Here is a 19,745-nt window from a genome sequence, read left to right as displayed (position 1 = left end):
ATTCATAATTATAGTCGTTATTCTCCTTCTAAGAGTTTAATTTGAATAATTATATAATTTTATAATTAATTATGAAATATATATTAAACACTTTGTGCTATTTTAAACAAAATCAATCTTTTGTATCAGTTTTAGTAGGAGACCATATTATCATCCCATTTTTTCGCCGATCATTATATTGTGTTTGCCATATTTTTATAAATAACTAAGTAATAAGCATTACGTAAATTTGAATCCATAATCGATTAAATAATACTGTGACAAATATAATCACTCAGTTTTTATTTTAAATTATTAATTATCGACAAAGTTATTGTACAAAATGTGAATGGAGAACCATAATGCCACCTTTTCCTCTATTATATTTTGACATGTGAAGAATATTCATTAAAACTTTCAGTCTCTAATTTTAAATACTTTCCAAGAAATTAAATTTTCTTTTAAGAATCGCTTTTCTTTGGCTCTATTATGTGTACAAATAATAAAAAATGGATATTTGTGTATAAATAATTAAAATTAAACGATTAGCTATCAAAACTACGGGAAACAAGTAAAGTAAATGTTAATATTAGAAAAGTGAGAAGTGAGAATCTGTTTTCATTAAACTGTAAATAGTACATCGTAAAAATAAAAAAAGGAAAAGACGGCAAATACTTACCACTGCTGCACAAAGGGTTAATTATATCGTGTTCTTACCACAACCGATTACACAAATCTGACAATAGTGACTCTGCATTGTGATAATTTGGTGTGCTTCTCATCTTGTCTAAATCATCAATTTTGTCTCATTATATCCCAACCAAATCATTTCACAACTAAGGGTACTCTCGGTTGTGAAATGGTTTGAATGTTTTATTTCCAGATGAAGTTAGGAATTTATCAAATGATCACAACTGTTTACGGCCCTACATCTGCATAATAATCTGTTATAATAAGGGCTGAAAGAACAGTCCACGGTGTACAATGAAGGAGAGAAAAATTCGCTTTTCTGTGTAAGTCCCAGATATATCCATCTTGTTCAATGGGATAGAATATGTTTTCATATGGGAGAATCCTCTTATCGAAAAAGAAAAAGAAAACGAATGGATTCCGAAATTCATATCAAAATGAGCGAATAATTTTTTCGCCCATGATTGAACGTATTGGTCCTTTACTTTTGTCCGATAGCTAAGAATATAATAAAAATATTTATATTTTATGGAATTTTTCATTACAATTGTGACGTTGAAAATGTCTTATATACCGTCACTGTCATAACGAATTAACGCGCTCATTCGTTATCGTGACCGCTCGTAATCGTGACTACTTGGTGCGCTTCTAACTTTATCGGAAAAATATGTGCAAACCGTTTCATAAATGAACGTATCATCGTTCACTACTCGTACATTTAAAATTTCTTACTGTTACGGAGAATACTGAATGCAGTTATTTCTTTGGAAACGTAGCTTATAAATAATAATCGACATCCTGTGTATAAGCGAATATTATTCCTCACGCAAATCGCTTTAAGTTCCTTCTCACACTTTCCGCCGGATGGCAGAGCTTTGTGGAATTTCCTACGTATCGGGAAATTGAAGCTCAAAGCGCTCGCTCAGTAAAATACAATTTATATAATTTCGAAGCGGGCAATATTATATTTTAATTCCGCGAATCATTGAAAAAATATTTCGATATATACGGCGTACATATGTATACAAGATGTTCGATAAAAAAAGAATCCCAGATTTACAGGGTGAGCCATATAACTTGTCACAAGTTACTTCCTCGGAAATCACTGGAGAGATACGAGATTAAAGTTTTTTTGTTTACATTAAATGAGACATGGGAGTAGATTATTTGGCGTGTTAGAAGATTTTTAAGAAAGCCTTTAAAGGGCTAAGAGGGGCTCTTCTTATATTTTTATTAGGTGTACAAATAGATTTTAAAGCGTTTTTAAAACGCAAAACGTATTTGAGAGAAAAGAACAATACATTTAATAATCAAAATATATGCCGTCATTATCTATCATCTGCCATCGGTCAGGCAGCTGATGGATTCCAGCAGTAAAGAAATATTTGTTGTGCGACACGATGAAGTTGTTAACCCATTTTTGCAGTTCGTCAAATGTCCGGAAGTGAGCTGAAGACAAAGCATTTTGTATAGATCGAAACAAGTGATAGGGGCTATGTCGGGACTATACACCGGGTGCTCCAAAACTTCCCAACCAAGCGTCATAACGTTTCCTTGACCGATTTCGCAACATGCAGTCTGACGTTATCATGGAGCAATTTAACGGGGCGCAACCCTTTGTCAGTAAATGGACGTTTTCGACTGATTCCTCGTTCCATCGCAGCAATTGTTGCTTGTAGCGATCAGCAGTAACAGATTCACGGTTGTAACAGATCATAATACAGCATACCCTTGATATCCCACCAGAAACATAACAAAACTTTCTTCGAATGAATATTGCGCTTCGGTGTTGATGTTGTTGCTTGACCGGGATTTACCCAGTGTTTTTTGCGTTTGGGATTGTCGAATCATATCCACTTCTCATTGCCCGTCATAATTTTCCACAGAAAAACTTCCTATGTTGTTTGTTTAACAGATTCAAACTTCATGACACGCTCATCTTTGTTCCTCTGACTCAGTTCATGTAGCACCCATTTTCCTTCTTTGTAAATCTTTCCCATTGCGTAGACGATTAGAAATAGTTTGTTGAGTTACTCCCACTTGTTCAGCAAGTTCTTTTTGCGTTTGTGCGGGGTCTTCATCCAGTAATGCTTGCAATTGCTCATGTTCAACCTTCTGCGGGGCGCCGCTACGTTTTCAACCGCTAACCTCAAAATCACCAGCTTTAAACCGCCTGAACCAAAATTCACACGTGCTTTTCGATACAGTATTCTCCCCAAAAGCAGAACATATCGATGTACATGGTTTTCTAGCATTTTTTTCTTGGTGAAATTCGTAATGAATGCAGTGACGAATAAAAGCAGAGACGAATAAATTTATCGCTTGCCATCTTTCACCTACCAATGTTTAAGAACGTTTGAATGCTGAGCCAACTTCTACGTCGTTTTTATTACTCTGAACTGGTTACAGTCATGTGACAAAACCGCGGGAGAATTTCTGATTTGTAAATCAGCAGTATACGTTACACAAAAAACGCTTTAAAACTTATTTGTACACCTAATAAATGAAACAGAGTATAATTCTTCTCTAGTCGGATAACTTTTGTCAAAATTACACATTTGTTTCAAATATTTCCTTTTATTCTGCATTGTTAAAGAGTTATAGAAAAGAATTTAACTTAATTTACCGGATAAATTTAGGGTTTATTCCAAATTGTTTCAAACCTGTTTAGAAACCTGTTTACAAACATGTCCAACATGCAGAAGATAATTTCTTACAAAATATCGACAATTTGACGCTTCATTAGATTAGCTAGAGAGTAAATAGTTTCTCAATATTGTCGAGTTATTTTTTTAAATGTTCAAAACGGTGTCTAAACAGACTTCTAAATACGTATTAATGCATTTACGAATATTGTTTTAGACTTCTGATAGATATTATGACGAAATAATTGTTTTGTACTTACATTTACATTTCTCTAGTCTAATTAAGTACAAAGTGAATTTTGAAATTAAGTACAAAATGAATATTTGAAGCTGATATCTTGTGAAAAATTATTTTCTCTATGCCGGATATGTTTATAGACATGGTAAGTTTGAAACAACTTAGAATATCCAAATGTATTCAGTAAATCAAATTGAATTCTTTTTTATAACTCTTTACACAGAATAAAAATAAATGTTTCAAGTAAATATTACTAATTTTGATGAGAGCTATCCGAATAAAAAAGAAAGTATATCCTATTTTATTAAAAAAGTTAAGGGTCTCTGTCCTTTATTCTTCTAAAAGTTTTCCTCAGAAATCTTTTTATACGTCAAACAGTCAGCCTCGCTATTCTGTTTAATGTAAAAAAAAATTCAAATCTTTAACACACACACACACTCCAGTTGTTTACAAGAAAATAGTTTATAACATATTATTTGTCTCATTCTATATATTTTCTAAACCTTTAACCAAGTTCTACTAATTTTTCGCTTAAAAATAATAAAATAAAATGATTACAGTAATTTTTTATCCAAAATTATTGCCACCAGTTTCTACAATTTTCTGCCACTTCTCAAACAAGAGTTGAATTCCACAGCGAGGAAATAATGGTCCTTTCGAACGAAAGTTACTAATCCATTCACTCACTTCGTCGGCATTTCGGAAGCACTGTCCTTTAACCTTTTAAATGCAGCGATGGACCATGGTCCGTTGTGTACAGCACGATATTCGCTTATCGCATAACCAAAGCCAAGTATGTTCGAGTACTTTACGCGCTTTATATATTTAACGCTTATAAAGCGTTAAATATATGTCATATAATAAGTAAATGAAGTAAAATCATATAATAAATAAATAAAATATACAAGGCGTATATATATGCTTGTAGTAGTTAAAAAGTTAAGACCATGTTGCTCGGAACGAAACAACTGATAATCCGAAGGCGCAGCGTTGAAAATTAGACGGGGTGAGGAAGGACTTCCCTATCTAGATCTGATATAGTATTGATGGTTGTTTGTATGTGAGTAATATGTGTAGTCTAGCGTTATCATGTTTTAAAGTAACTTTCAATCATTTTAACGCTACTAACGGACGTTTTTTCGCTGATTCTTCAATTTGATCCATTAATACCTATAGCGTTCGTCTATTTGGTCAGGTTTTGGTAGCTCATGATACACGAGACCTTTTTCATTCGTTCTTTCAGAATCGAAATTACCACTTCTAAAGTGTTGAAATCATCTCTCACCACATGTATCTGCACCATCATCATATGCTTCTTCAATATCAATCGCTTTGCTCCTGCAGCTGTTTCCTTTCAACTAAAGAATACGAGAATGCAATAAAGCGAAAACGCTGTTTAGTGTCATTTTGAATCGAGCTAAAAATATGTTTATGACAATACGAGATGACTCGTCATAATTGTTCTCATACGAGGATAGGCAATCTTTGAAAAACAAAACAAACATAGCCGCAAAATATTCTCTCACTAAACACTAACGTCACCTCAAAGTTATTCGCAGATTCCTTTGTTAGTTACAGGCCTAATATTTACACACGCATACACACATACACATGCGGAGCGTGGCTACAACTAGATACCATTTTCCGCGGGCTCCTTTCATTAAATACGGTATTGCATCTCAAGCGGCCGTAATTTTAAAACAAACTTCGGTAATGCATTATCCGCGTAATACGCTTGCGCGCTCAGCTGTTATCTACGAAGTATGGTAGGCTGTCGAAATGCTGGAAGTTCAAACACGAGAGCGTTACACGAAACAGTATATCCCGTTTCAACCGCCGCATTGTCTGGGTCCACCCACAAGCCATATGCGCTAGCGCAAACAAACGCATCGCAAGCGGGTTCAATCGCTCCAATTGCCTTAATTTGCACCGAGGCGGATAAATTGATAATGAATCGCAAGCGTCATTACGCAATTAATTTACGAAATTCAATTGCAAGCGCGTGGGAATAACGATGACGCGAAATCACAGCTTTTGGAGTCCCTCTCGCCTCTTCCTCGCCCCCTCCTCCCTGTCGTTTCATCCCCTACGGTAAAAATTACGAGACAGCAACGCGTATACAGCGCGCGCTTCGATTCGTACGTAACGACATAAACAAATATTGACACTTTCGCGCGCGCGCGCAGCGGTTCGGTTTGAAAACTGCAAAAATCTCAGCTGCGTTCAAGTTTATTCGACTGTTGTTTGCCCGCGATAGTAGGTCGCTCAACGAGCGGTCGAACGGCGCAAAATTCATTTCAGATGCAAGCGAATTATAACGACGCCCGATTCCGCCAAGTCTCGCGAATAAACGCGACGTCATACCGAAACGCGAAAAGCCTCTCCACCCACCCTCTCTCTCTCTCTTTCCCTCTCACTCTCTCTCTCTCTCTCTCTCTCTCTCTCTCTCTCTCTCTCTCTTTCTCTCTCTCTCTCTCTCTCTCTCCTTGGATTAATTTCCCGAATATTCATTTTGTATTATTTTCAAGAAATTACAGCGCATCCACGCCGTAATTAGCACCGGATAAAAATTGCTTTCTGAAGTGGAATCTGAAATACTGATGTGACCTAACTAACTTCCCGCGGGAAATGAGCGAAAAGGCGATCGTCCGCGTAATTCGTTTGAAGTGAGCGAAATTGAAATCGGGATATATACCGAGGCGTGCGATTCGTGCGCGTCACGCCTTTCGATTGCATCCGCAAGGATAATCATATATCCGAGGTTTAAGATATTAGAGCGAGTAATAATTTGCAAAAATTCGCATCCACGTCGTCGTTCTCGCGGAAAATAACCCACGTAATAAGATTAACCCCGGCTTGCCGGAAGGGGGCGCAAGGCTGACGAGAGTGAAGAAGAAAGATTGAACTGTGAGATTAATCCTGGAAGAAAACAGCTAATGTAGAAAGATTTGCCGCGCTGTTTCTACAGGAGAACCCGAACACGGTAAATCATCTCGACACTCCCTCGACCGTCCACACATTCGCGCGCGCCCGAGAGAGGGAAAGAGAGAAAGAGAAAGAGCAAAGGTGAGCATGCTCGAGCGTGCGGTTCGCCGCAAGCGGTTTGCGTTCCGTATTCGGAAGAATAATTGGCGCTATCCTACGCATATTTTTACTCCATATACTGATCGTTCATTACGCTATATACGCGTAACTCGACGCGACAGAATTATCCTGCTCATGAGACCTTTAATCATCCGCGCTCCGACAGTTGACCTGGTTGGTACTTCATTCGAGGTCTAAGCTTTATTTATTATTATATCTTGGTCGAAACTCCTTTTACACATTTCTTGCTATTTTTTTAAAGCACACATGCTTAACATGCTTAAATATATTAAGTTGTAATTTAATGTTTATCTATATAGATAATTCTGCGCACATACAGCTCCCTTTTTATGTAAGTTTATTTTAAATTAATTCTTGTAATTATTTTACATAAAGTATATTAGTTTAAACTTATGTTTTCTAGTGAAGGGGTAGAGGCAGATTTTATACTAATTTTATTGTACAAATTTCACTCACGGTAATCATTCGAGTAACGATTTGCATCGAGATCGAGACTGCCAATCGGAAAAAAATAACAACACGTATTTGTGCAAAGTAACACGCCTTTTTAAGAAATGAATATAAATTCTCCTAGTTTGATGCTAGAAATGAAAGACTTGTTTTTGTATTTTTGTTTCTTTATTGGCTTTGAAAATTTCGATATGATTTGGAGATGGAGAAGGAAACGAAAAGAAAGAAATTGTAAGTGCTGAGATAATAATGATATGTTTAATAATATTATGTTCATAAAGTGAAAAGGTGGCGTTGTAAATAGTTTCAAAACAAAATGCTATAGATTTCAAAATGGAACAGTAATAGATTCAAAATTGGGTCTAATGGACGTTTTTAAATGTACGCAATTCATTTACGAGATTTATACTAAATTCTAAGGAAAGTCGGTTTATATTCATAGTTATAAATTATTTACAATCTTCAACTCTTTTTAAACACAGAAGTCGCATATACACAAATGAGCGACCTATTAAGTGTATAAATTAATTCGGCGCCTTTTTTAGTGAAATTAAATGTTAATTTGCAGAAAAATGAAATATATTTTAATTCTCAAAATATTTATAAATATTTTTTCGGTGACTTTTCCTCACCTTACAGCCAACCGATGAAGAAAAGATGGCGTTTTTTAGTCAATAAATAAATTCGAGTTTTGTAAACCTCTTCCACTGTTTTGAAGTGCGTATCAGCCAAATAATGTTTGGTGCGACTGAAACAGGTGGTAACTCGACGGGCTTGGATCCGGTGAATATGCCGCATGAGGGAGAACTTCCCAGTCCAGGGAGCAAATAACGTCCTTTGTCCCTTTCCCGACATGTGGTCGTTGTCACGTTGCAGAATGATTTGTCTAGTTCCACAGCATAGTAAATGATTTTTCTCCCTTTATTTTACCACTTTAAATGAATGAGTTGCTGTAACTCATTCGTTTAAGCAACTCATAATATATTGCACTCTTAATATCCCATCAAATACACGATAACACCCTTTTGATATAAATATTGGGTTTTGATATAAATATTGGTTTCGGAGTCGATATCGAATTTACTAGGTTCAACCTGCAATTTTATGCAGTTAAAGTTGTCATACAAAACCCATTTTTCATCACTAGTTATGTATTAATGGGAGAATTGTATTTTTGTTCAAAAAATCTTCTCTTTTAAGCTTGTCAGCAAATACATAGCCGTATTATATGTATTTTTGCTCTTTATTTTCCGCGGGCTGAGCTCATATGGAATTTATTTGCTTTGTCAAGAGATATATAGTGCTTCTTAAATTTTAAGGTTGGAACTTTCCGAAACGGCAGGAAAATATTTAGATTTAAAAAAGAATTATAGTTTCAGTATAGAGTTCGGTATAAAGGGGAATTAATTTATACTTAACATCTATTACTTAACATCTACTAATAAAATAATAATAATTATAATAATAATAACAATAAAGGCACTAATAATATTCAAATCAGGCCAGCTAATATAAATGAAAAACAGGTGTAATGTTAGTACAATATGGGTACATTGATTGTTATTCAGTATAAAATGGTTATACATTACATTTTATAAAATGATTTTATGTACGTAATTCCTCCGGAACTAAACAAAATGCTTTATTGTTAATAGCATCGATTTTTAGTTCGGCGTGCAGATTTGCCAGATTCGCCTGTTCTGTTCACTCCTTTATGACTGCCGCACCAGTATTTTTGTTTATTTAAAACCAATAGATATAAATAGACAAATAATTCGACTCACGATATAAAATTTTACTTTAAGAGAATCATAAAATTAAATTATTTCTTTCATGATGACGAGCTATAAGTGACATCTAAACTTTTAACTCTCTGAGATATTCTCTCATTCTCTTATTCTCGGTAAATTTAAACGCTCGTTAAATGTCCGTTAAAGTTGAAATCTTGTAAGATAAATTATTTGATTCAGCAAAGTCATTACTGAATTATGAAGTTAAATTATTTGTCAAATAATCATAAACTATAAAAGCTAGCCAAAATTGAAATTTGGATATCTCCTATATTCCTCGTCGAGTGTTTGTTAAAATGGAAAATATTCTGTAGAATAAATGACCATGTAGAAAGTTCAGTTATTATTGAATTATAAAATTATTTGTCGAATGATAATAGATAATAAATGTCGACCAAAATTTCTGTACAGGTATTTTTATTCTCTTTGTTAGATGTCTGTTAAAATAGAAAGCATTTTGTACAATAAATGACGATATAGAACATTATTAAGTTATTATTCTAAAACAAAATATTTTTTGTCGAATGATAATAGATTATAAATGCGGGCCAAAATTTCGATACGAATTCCATATATATTTCTTTCGTCAAATATTCCATTAAAATCAAAATTATTTTGTATAATGGATGATTTGACACACTTGAAAATTCGTGTCCCAATGTTTTTTATCCTTCGTCCTTTGTTTTTGTATAACCTAGCGTTTTAATTGCCAACCGTTATATTGTGGTACTCAGGATATTCTCACGTGGCATTGACACTGACATTTACGTAGATGTAATTCAGTCAGAGAAATCTGTGTTAATCAACAGGATGCCAACGAAGGCTTGATTAAACATTCCAAGAGTCGACGAAATATTTTAATCTTCTTTTTTTCTGTGCGGGAATATAACTAACGCGTACTCCGCGTCGCGTTGTACGCATTGTTCATCGATCCGAAATGTAATGGAAACAGTTAAAAAACATACGCAACGCACAAGAGATACATGTTTTGTCCTAAAGCAAATCAACAAAAGGGCAAAATCACCTTCGCTAACAGTGAATCGCCGTCGCTCATCGCAGAACGACGCGCATTCGGTGGTCGACAAATCACAAAAACCAACATTTTTAATATATCTTCAATTTCCAAGTTTATTCTTGTATCACATATTTTTCCGTATATTATATTATATTGAGAAAAAAAAGTTTGGTACTTGTAATTCGTACAGTGAAAGACTTATTGTCGAGAAAACATTTTTCTGATAAATATTACTAAAGCGTGAGTGACGATAATCTTGAATGCATATTATTATTACTACTAACTTATTACTACTAGCTTTTGGTTAAAACAACGAGGAGGTATAGCTGGCGCGGGAAGTGGATATAATTCTAACGAGATTAACTATCTCTTTCTCTCAATGTATTCAAATCGGCGAGCGATACTCCTATACACCGAATTGTGTGCAGGAGTGTTAATTGCCTTTCCTACTGAATGACTAGAACATTCCGTCTGCGCTTGAAATACTTAAGCGGCCTCTTGTCGGTATCATGTTGATTAACAGGCCTTTCTACAATCGAATCGCATCTATGCGATCAGTGTCAGTGTCAGTGCTACAAGTGAGTATCCGGGACGATAGATTCCTCCAGGAATTCAGGAGGATTCAGCAGAATCGGCAAGCCCAAAATGTAGGGTACCTAGATGCGGGCAGTGATATATCTTATGTTTCCAAGTGTGCGTGTGAAATTATTTATACTGAAGATTTCTGATTTCAGCGAGCCGATTTATCGAGCATCGAAAAGATATCCGAGTTGAAATTTTGGCCAGCATTCTTAACTCATTATTATTTGGCGAATAACTAGCTTCATGAATTTCGTATTATTCGTCAATCTATGTCTACTTACTTCGCACAACAAGAAATGCTGATTCAAATGACCGAATAACAAATCTGTAATTAATTACGTTCTCAATTATAAATTGTAAGTGATTTATAATTGCAGATACCGACCTTAGAATCTGATGTAAATCTCGCCAGTTGAATTGTATCTATCTAATAATGTTGCTTGGATCACAGGACATCCCATATTAAATACACCGCCTGTTTTTAATTGCTGTTTAGTCTTATTGTTGTACCGGATCTAAATCAAAATCTATTTGTATATTGGAGATTTTTAACATCAATAAAACGTTATAATAAAAGAACTATAGAAGAAAAAGTTTATTGTTCATTCATCCATTAATTTTATTTTCCACTTGTATTAAATATGTAATATTCGCAGTATTTTCATTTGCAGCTGAATATGTTATGTAATTACTACTCCGCTAATTGAAATTAAAAGTAATATTCAAACACAGATAAAATATCGAGTTAATCGGATATTAAATAATTCAAAGACAAGTCATACTGTATTTATATTGTACTGTATTTATATCAATAACTAAATAAATTATATAGGGTGTCCCATTTTAACTTTCGCATTAAAAAATCTCGAAAACTATGAAATATATTAAAAAAATCTAAAATACGTTTTCCATGATTTCGAAGGGGAAAGAGAATGGCATTATTAGTTTTTTATTTGGAGGGCATTTTCAAGGTCAGTTGAAAGTCAACTTAATTTTTTGAAACAGAAAGTCCAACTTTTTATTATATCTTCTTTTTCTACCAATTAATTTTAACAACTTTTGTCTGAAACATTTTTTCATTTGCCTAATATTTTTTGAAATATTTAAGGAAATATTTAAGGACTTATCGACCTTTGGAAATTTCAAAATTATTAAATTAACAAAAGTCAGCGCGCTATTGTAGTAATATATTCTTGATAATAAATTAATTGAAAAGTCTAATATTATTTTTTCTTTCGATGAAGTTAACGAAATATCGTAAGTTAAATGTTGAAAAAATTACCAAGTTTTCCTTAAATATTTCAAAAAATATTAGGCAAATAAATAAATGTTTCAGACGAAAGTTGTTAAAATTAATTGGCAGAAAGAAAAGATATAATAAAAAGTTGGACTTTCTATTTTAAAAAATTAAGTTGACCTTCAACCTGACCTTCAACCTGACCTTGAAAATGCCCTCCAAATAAAAACTGATAATGCCATTCTCTTTCCCCTTCGAAATAATGAAAAACGTGTTTTAGTTTTTTTTAATATATTTCATAATTTTCGAGATTTTTTAATGCGAAAGTTAAAATGGGACACCCTGTATAATTAATATATTTCTGATTGAAGTTAAAAATACATTTTTTATACAGATAAAATACCTAGACGGCGAATTATTAAATAATTAAATAATATTAAATTATTAAATAATTAAGTAATATTAAATAATTCGGAAACAAGTCTTCTTAATTCTCCATATGGAAAAAACATCAGTGGATACTCATTATATAGCATCAAATTAGGACGATAGTTAATATAATGTTGTATTTCAAAATTTTTTCTTACTGATCTTTTAAATTCAAATTTTCAGAATTGTAGAGGATATACTTAAAGACCAAAACGCTCGGCATTATTATATTTCTCGTAGCACACTTTTTTGTTTAATACATAATAGCTCCGTGGTGTATTATATTCGTTATCAATTTACACACTGAAATCAGCGTTTTGGCTCTCATTATAGTCCTGATTGCTTATTTATTTTCAGGATTAATGTGAGACCAGAATTTCGATTTAGATTAACAAATTGCTACACTGATTTCCATTGATTATTTCAATGCTTAAATGAAGTTTGAATCACCAAAGATGCGAGATAAATAAATTCCATTTGCGATGTATATATCTGTGGCTCGTTTCATTGGCTTCCCATTGGATATATATTTAATTTATTATGCACACAGTTGGTCACGCTTCATACGTAGATTTATTAAAATAATGTTATAGTGTTAGTCGCGGATGACCAATATGACAGTCAATATGTTAATATCAGTGAACTTTATAATAATTAAAATGAATATTTGAAATATATATCATGCTGCAGCAAAATATTAGGTCTGTTTGTTCCGATTATGATTTTCTTGCTCTCGATTTCTTTTCTTTTTTCACTTGGATTGCCGAATACATATTTATCTCACTTCGATCAAATAAAAAATATAAGACACTTTAAGAGTTTATATATACGAATTTTGTAGTAAATAAGTAGCAAAATAAAGTCAAATAAAACACACACATTGATGTTTGATTTCTCGTAAAATCAAGAAATTTAAATGAAACTATATCAGGCTCTCATGTTATACAATCAATTAATACGATAATTCAGTCTTATGATGCACAGTCAATTACAAATTAATTAATAGAAGGCCATAAAAGCTGTTCATAAATTTTAGCGACGAATTAATTTCTACAGGATTTTAATAATGTGAATGACATATTACACGCGCCGAGATGTATTCTCAATCTTAAATGTATGTTGGGTATTAGCCACCTTTTCATTGTCAAATTAACCTTACATCCCGCTTATATTATATTCAAACTTATATCCTCCTTCCCACCACTCAAGAAATTTAATTTATTCTTATTATTTTTCGGATGTTGTAATATTATTCCGAAATTTTTCTATGTACGGTCTTCATCATATTTGATATATAATGGCTAGATAATAATTGAACTACAAAACTGATCCTATCAGTAGCCAACTAATGACGAGTTAGACAATTTAATGCAGTTAGTACTAATCCAGCTATACTAATTGATCATTTGCTTTTGATTCAGACTGATTAGTTAAGTTTCTACCCAGATTAAAAGCCCGTTTCATTTAATCGAAAACACAACCTTTTCAATTATATTTTATCTCACTTCAAGTGTTAAAAGTGTTGTTAACAAAAATAGCAATCCAATCAACGTCTATTTGTCTGCTTGAAAATTCAGCCTAGTATATAAAACTTATTGAAACTCTGGATATACAGAGTAGAGCATTCAAATTGAGGCGCCTAAATATAATATATAAAAAATAAAGCAAACTGGAAAGAAATATTTCAGACAAAAACTGTAGGGTTTTACATGAGACGTATCGTAGTGCTATTAATATGACCTTCAAATGAAGTGTCAAGGTGAAGTAAAAATTAACTTCATACTTTTTAATGGGAGCTTCATTTTTTAAACAGCTACACTTGTAATCCTTTTTATGACGAATTCAATGACCACACAATGTTAAATAATAGAAAGTTAAAATAGGAGATTAAATAATGGAAAACAGGTTTCTAAGGTCAATGACCTTGAGTATGTGGTTACTGAATGTGGGTACTGAATTCGTCATGAAAAGACTACAGAAGAGCGTAGATGTTTAAAAAACCTCATTAAAGATATGAAATTGACCTTCATTTTACCTTGATATTCTATCCCCATACAGCATAGAAGTTGCAGCAATATTGCTGCAACATTGCAACGTTTTTCCAACATTGCAGCAACATTTTTTTCAACTTTGTGTGCTGTATGGGTCCGAATATCATACTAATAACACCACAATACATCTTCTTTGACTCCTCTTACAACTTTTTCCTGAAACATTTTTTTTCATTTTTTATATATTTAGGCATCTCGATTTAAATGCCCTATCCTATATATTCTATTCGTCTGTTCCTTTTTTGTTTTTTTGAAAATTCGAGGAATCGTAGTGTAGGCGTGCGTACATGTGTGTGTGTGTACGTGTGTGTTGTATGCCCTTTCGCACCTCTCGCGTTCATGGTTCGATCATGGGTCGCGTCGTCCGGTGGCGGCGGCGATGTTCAGCCAAGTGGCGGCTAAGTGTTTGTATACGTGCGCCTGTACATCACGCGGCGTACACCCACGGGCATACACGGGATGTGTTACACGCACGGTGGCTCGCCCAAGATACCGCTGAGCGCAAAGTGACTACGTGTCCGGCGTACCAAGCCCATTAAAATCTATCTGCGAGCTGGCATTATAGCACGGAATTCAAGAAGAATCTCGAGGAGCTTAGCGTGCTCTCTTCCGGCCGCGCGCGCGTGTGCCGCCGCGCCGGAATCAGATTTCTGTTTTCTCGCGAGCAGCGGAGGGTCCGGCGGACCGATATGTGTATATATCACTTTCGATCGCGGCAAAGATTGGCTCGGAGAATTCGTCTCTCGGGAGCGCCCCGGCCAACGGCATCACTCGTCGCAATCGCATCGCAACCCCGCGTGCCCCGTCGCCTCCGTCCGCGAATTTATCGCGCCCTCTCGCGATCCTTTCGGATTTGCATAAACAAGCGCCACAATAAGACAGAAAGACAATTACATTTTCGTTCGTGTGCTACAGGCGTACGCACGTACGCAATAACTTCACGTCGAAGAAGACGTATAGAGGACTTCATTTTAATGCATTCCCATTCCTTAAATATAACGGTATCGAAAATTGCTGAGTTACAAAACTGCTGGTTTGTCACCATATGTCACCTCGATAGCTTTATATTTAACCTGTATAGTGAAAGATGCAAATAGTATCGATGTGTCTACTACATATTTTTAACAAAAAGAGAAAATAATATTTATCGGACATCCAGAAACAGTTATGGAACAAATTTAATGTAAAGTAAGGAACGTTACATTTTTTGTCAGACAAATTTCTGCGAAGTCTTGCATTTCTATGTTTTTTAAGTCGCTGATTGCAAATCTGAAATCAGATTCCAAAAATTCGAAACAGCACATCCAATATGGCTACTATATAGAGATAAATTAATATAAGTCTAAATAAATATAAATCAGATACTTGGTATAAAATTTTTTCAGATCATTAATTACGAATTTTATGTCAGATTTGTAAAATTCATTCGAGTAATTCGTTTATAAGAAAAAATTTAGCGTGTATACGAAAGATTCTAGAAAAAATATATATTATATTTTGATATGTGAAGAATATTCAGTAAAATTTTCAGCCTCTAATTTTAAATAATTTCAAAGAAAATAAATTTTTTTTATCGCTCTTTCCAGCTTTATTTGTTTATAAGTAATTAAAAATAAACAACCGAATATGAAAAACCTGGGAAACATGATATAGTAAGTATTAATATATCAGAAAAATATGTTATGTTTATTTCCATTAATCTGTAAACAGTATAAATGAAAAAGAAAAAGTAAAAATGAAAGAGGGAAAGGTGATAAGTATATTTACCATTGTCACGCAAAAAGTTAAGAGATAAATAACGATAGGTGAATATCCGAAGTACCCATGTCTTCATTTTAAAGTTTAATTTTATATTAATCTGTGGTTGTGTATTTACTTCTTAATTTTCTTTACATCACGTTAAATTTATTTTTACATCCTGTTTTCGGGCATTCGATAAATTGTTCATGAGTAAATAGTATATAGCAAATATTCGAAACGATTTATCGACACCGCATCTGCATCTTTCGCGCCATAGAACTTTAAACGTAAAGCTGTCAAACTGACACATATGATGACAGATTAGCAGTTTTGGAGCACTGTTTCCGATTCACCGAATAGTTACGAGGGTAGTCCCAGAAGTACCTGACCTGACGTATAGATAGCGGTTGTTGTTTGAAAAGAATGACTATTGTAGAAAGTACCAACCTTATAAAGCTTAAGTTTGAAGTTTGACGACGCTACGTTGTTTAGTATTTGTTTGGCAGCCATCAATAGTGAACGCTCTCAGTGAATTTGTAAACATGGAAAAAATTGGTCATCGTGTGATACAATACTTTCATTTGAAAGGCCTCAGTCCAACCAATATCACAGCGGAGCTAGATTTTATTCTGGGGGAGTCTGCTCCTTCGTTTACAACAGTAAAATATTGGGTGGCAGAGTTTAAACGAGGCCGTACGAGCTGCCAAGACGAACAAGTGGTCGACCAAATGAGGTGACCACGCCAGAAATGGTGAAGAAAATCCACAAAGTGGTATTGGATGACCGTCGACTGAAAGTGCGCGAGTTAGCAGACATGGTAGGCATTTCAAAAAGTGTTGTACATCGCATATTAACTGAAAATTTGGACATGAGAAAACTGTTGCGCAAGATGGGTGCCGCGATTGGAACAAAAACAGTGTCGTGAGGATGTTTCAATCGAGTGTTTGGTGAAGTTTCGCAGCAATAAAGCTGAGCTTTTGCGTCGATTCATAACCATGGATGAAACATGGGTCTATCACTTTACACCTGAGACGAAGGAACAGTCAAAATAATGGACTAAGGTGGCTTGATGGCTATTTTAAGGAGCTCGACGATTCCCACTATAAACAGAGTATCGAAGCTATTGAACATCGATGGAAAAAGTGTATTGAGCTAAAAGGAGATTATGTAGAGAAATAAAGATATCTTTCCCCCAAATTTTTTGTGTTTTCTTTGTTAGGTCAGGTACTTCTGGGACTACTTTCGTATGAAGCACGGATATTCAAATATCATGTGCAGTAATGTGCATTAATTTGCGCCGCGAAAGAAAAAGCGTTGTTCCCCCATCCTGGCCATCATCCAGGCCTCCACCAGATGTCAGAAGCCGTCCGGGTCTAGCGCGAAATGTAAACAAATCAGCATGATGATTCATACACTCCAGTCTGTTAGTAAAAATTTATTTACAATATTCTAAAAACACACATCGGCTTTAGAGACGTTTATTGTTTAGATTTATAGCTGTGACAAATTTCCGATCTTCAGCTGTAAGAAATAATATTCCGATTCGTTAGCTTTTACTTGCTAACAGCTGATTAAAAAGTTATGCGCGGAAACATTCCTTCGCCAAATATTTGGGTAGCTCTGAAAAGAACCGTTTAACGTAGAATAAATCTTGATAATCGCGATGCAGTATTCGTTTCGTGCAATAATTCTTTATAAACGAATATCGATCGAATCGCGAAGATGATGGAAGAACTACGGTTTGCATCCTTTCATGTGTTCCTCGCGTGTACAACTAGAGCTGCTTTAGTTCTCTCATGACCAGGATCCCACGAATTCACAATTTCTTCCCATAGGTGTTCTGTTAAATTGAGATCCGAGGATTTCCTTGGTCAATTGAGAACTTCAATCTCCGCAAAAGGAGATGCGAAGCACTGTTGTACTAAGAGATATGGAGAGAGATATGGACTACACTGTTATCCTGAACCAATCAAATTGTCGGCATATCTTCTGAATCGATTCCGCGAATGCTGGGGAGCAACACGTTCTCCAGAATATCTACGTATTCGAAGGTATTTATATGCGGTGATACTTCGACTAATTCACCTGGACAGTGTGCACTGATCCACTCCCAGGAGTGATACGCTCACTACGATCGCGAAGAACAACATATTTTGAATTTAACCGCTGAGAATCAGTGAACGTCCACACGTGGAAACGTCGATTAGCTGTTGAAAGAAATATTTTCTCGTCAGTCCAGATAGTGCGCTTCCAATCTTCCGGTGAAGCCATGTTTATTTGCTCGTCTGCTGCAGACGTGCGACGTTGTTATGATATGCATAAGTTAAAGATATTTTTCAGCAGATCTATAGTCGAGCTTTACGTTTTGCACTAGCCGGCCGGTCTTCGACAACTGGCCTAGCAAAACAACGCTTTTCTTCTCGCGACGCGAATTAATGCACATCACCGTACCCAATTGGAAATTTTCGATACCACTATGTTTAGGGAATACATTAATGGGTCCTTTGAACATACAGTGTCATTAATCCCGGAACATTTATTAGATTGAGAGTTACTAGATATTTTCAGCTAAATACATCCGTTTCTACATATATATTTGTCATGGCTATCGATCGGCTGAACTATACAGGGTGTATCTAAAAATATGTTACAAATTTTAAGGGCGTAATCTAGGCATCAAAATAAGAAAAGAAGTTCTTATAAATATGAATCCAAAAATGCCGTCCCTCCGAGTTATAGCCCCCTAAAGTTGGAAGGAAAAAGACCGTCAAAATTTTGCACAGCGTAATAATTAATAGTAGACCTCGATAGTGACCTTCATTTTTATGTGATTTTGATAATTTAGTCCGATTTTGAGGGGGAGAGGGGTGCTAATTTTCAAATGGCCATACGTTCGTAATAAGTTGCCTATACGGCCGGTGTTCCGAACATTCTCAATTTTTCCTTTTCCATTTTTCTCAGAAACAACTGGTCTGACAAAGAATTTTATGAATAGCTTCTTGAACGTTTTTTTCTCCTGAATCAAATGGTTTCATTCATTTTTTGATACGACGAAAAATAAAAGAATATGGCCATTTGAAAATTAGCACCCCCCTCCATATCTCCCCTTCAAAATCGGACTAAATTGTCAAAATCACATAAAAATGAAGGTCACTATCGAGGTCATTATTAATTATTACGCTGTGCAAAATTTCGATGATCTTTCTCCCTCCAACTTTAGGGGGCTATAACTCGGAGGGAAAATATTTTTGGACTCATGTTTATAGGAACTTTTTTTCTTATTTTGACCCCTAGAATATGCCTTTAAAAACTTATACTTTTAGATACACCCTGTATAATTTTCTCGCTGATTATGCGTAACACTGAAACCAACAGAATATTACGCAGAACAAAACTGTCAGGTTATCACAACTGCTTTGGCAGACATCGTTGCCGATTTCTCAGATGATTAACAGTCATGGTCGAAAATGTCCAACAACTATTGATCTAGTAAATGTTCGGACATTAATGGCGCTACGTGTACACAGGGCGGAGGGGAAACAAACAAACAAACAAATAAATGCCGCGTCGATAATAAAACGGACTGCGGCGAGTCGTTAACAGTCCTGCTAGAAAGCAATGAATTTTGCTCGTGCAGTGTCTACTACACATTAGTTGCAAACACGTGCAGGCGACAAGGTCGTACGATTAATCGACGCCATTGAACGACGCACGGAGGACGGCACAGCGGTGACGGAGTGGGGGGAGGGGGAAGGAGAGAATTATTTCTCCGTGGAAAAATGGGCGTCGGTTTG

At 35.0% G+C, this 19,745-nt stretch overlaps 1 protein-coding gene across 1 annotated transcript in view; it reads left to right on the top strand.

Annotated features, from left to right (window-relative positions):
- The window catches only part of LOC105183745 (Sol1), a 455,377-nt gene that overhangs the window by 28,907 nt on the left and 406,725 nt on the right, over positions 1–19,745 (top strand). The gene's annotated exons all lie outside the window — the stretch shown is intronic.

This window comes from Harpegnathos saltator, unplaced genomic scaffold, assembly GCF_003227715.2.
Source record: "Harpegnathos saltator strain DR-91 unplaced genomic scaffold, Hsal_v8.6 scaffold25, whole genome shotgun sequence".
NCBI classification, from domain to species: domain Eukaryota; kingdom Metazoa; phylum Arthropoda; class Insecta; order Hymenoptera; family Formicidae; genus Harpegnathos; species Harpegnathos saltator.
Note: the sequence above shows the minus strand (reverse complement) of the source record. Positions and strands in the feature narration are given on the sequence as shown.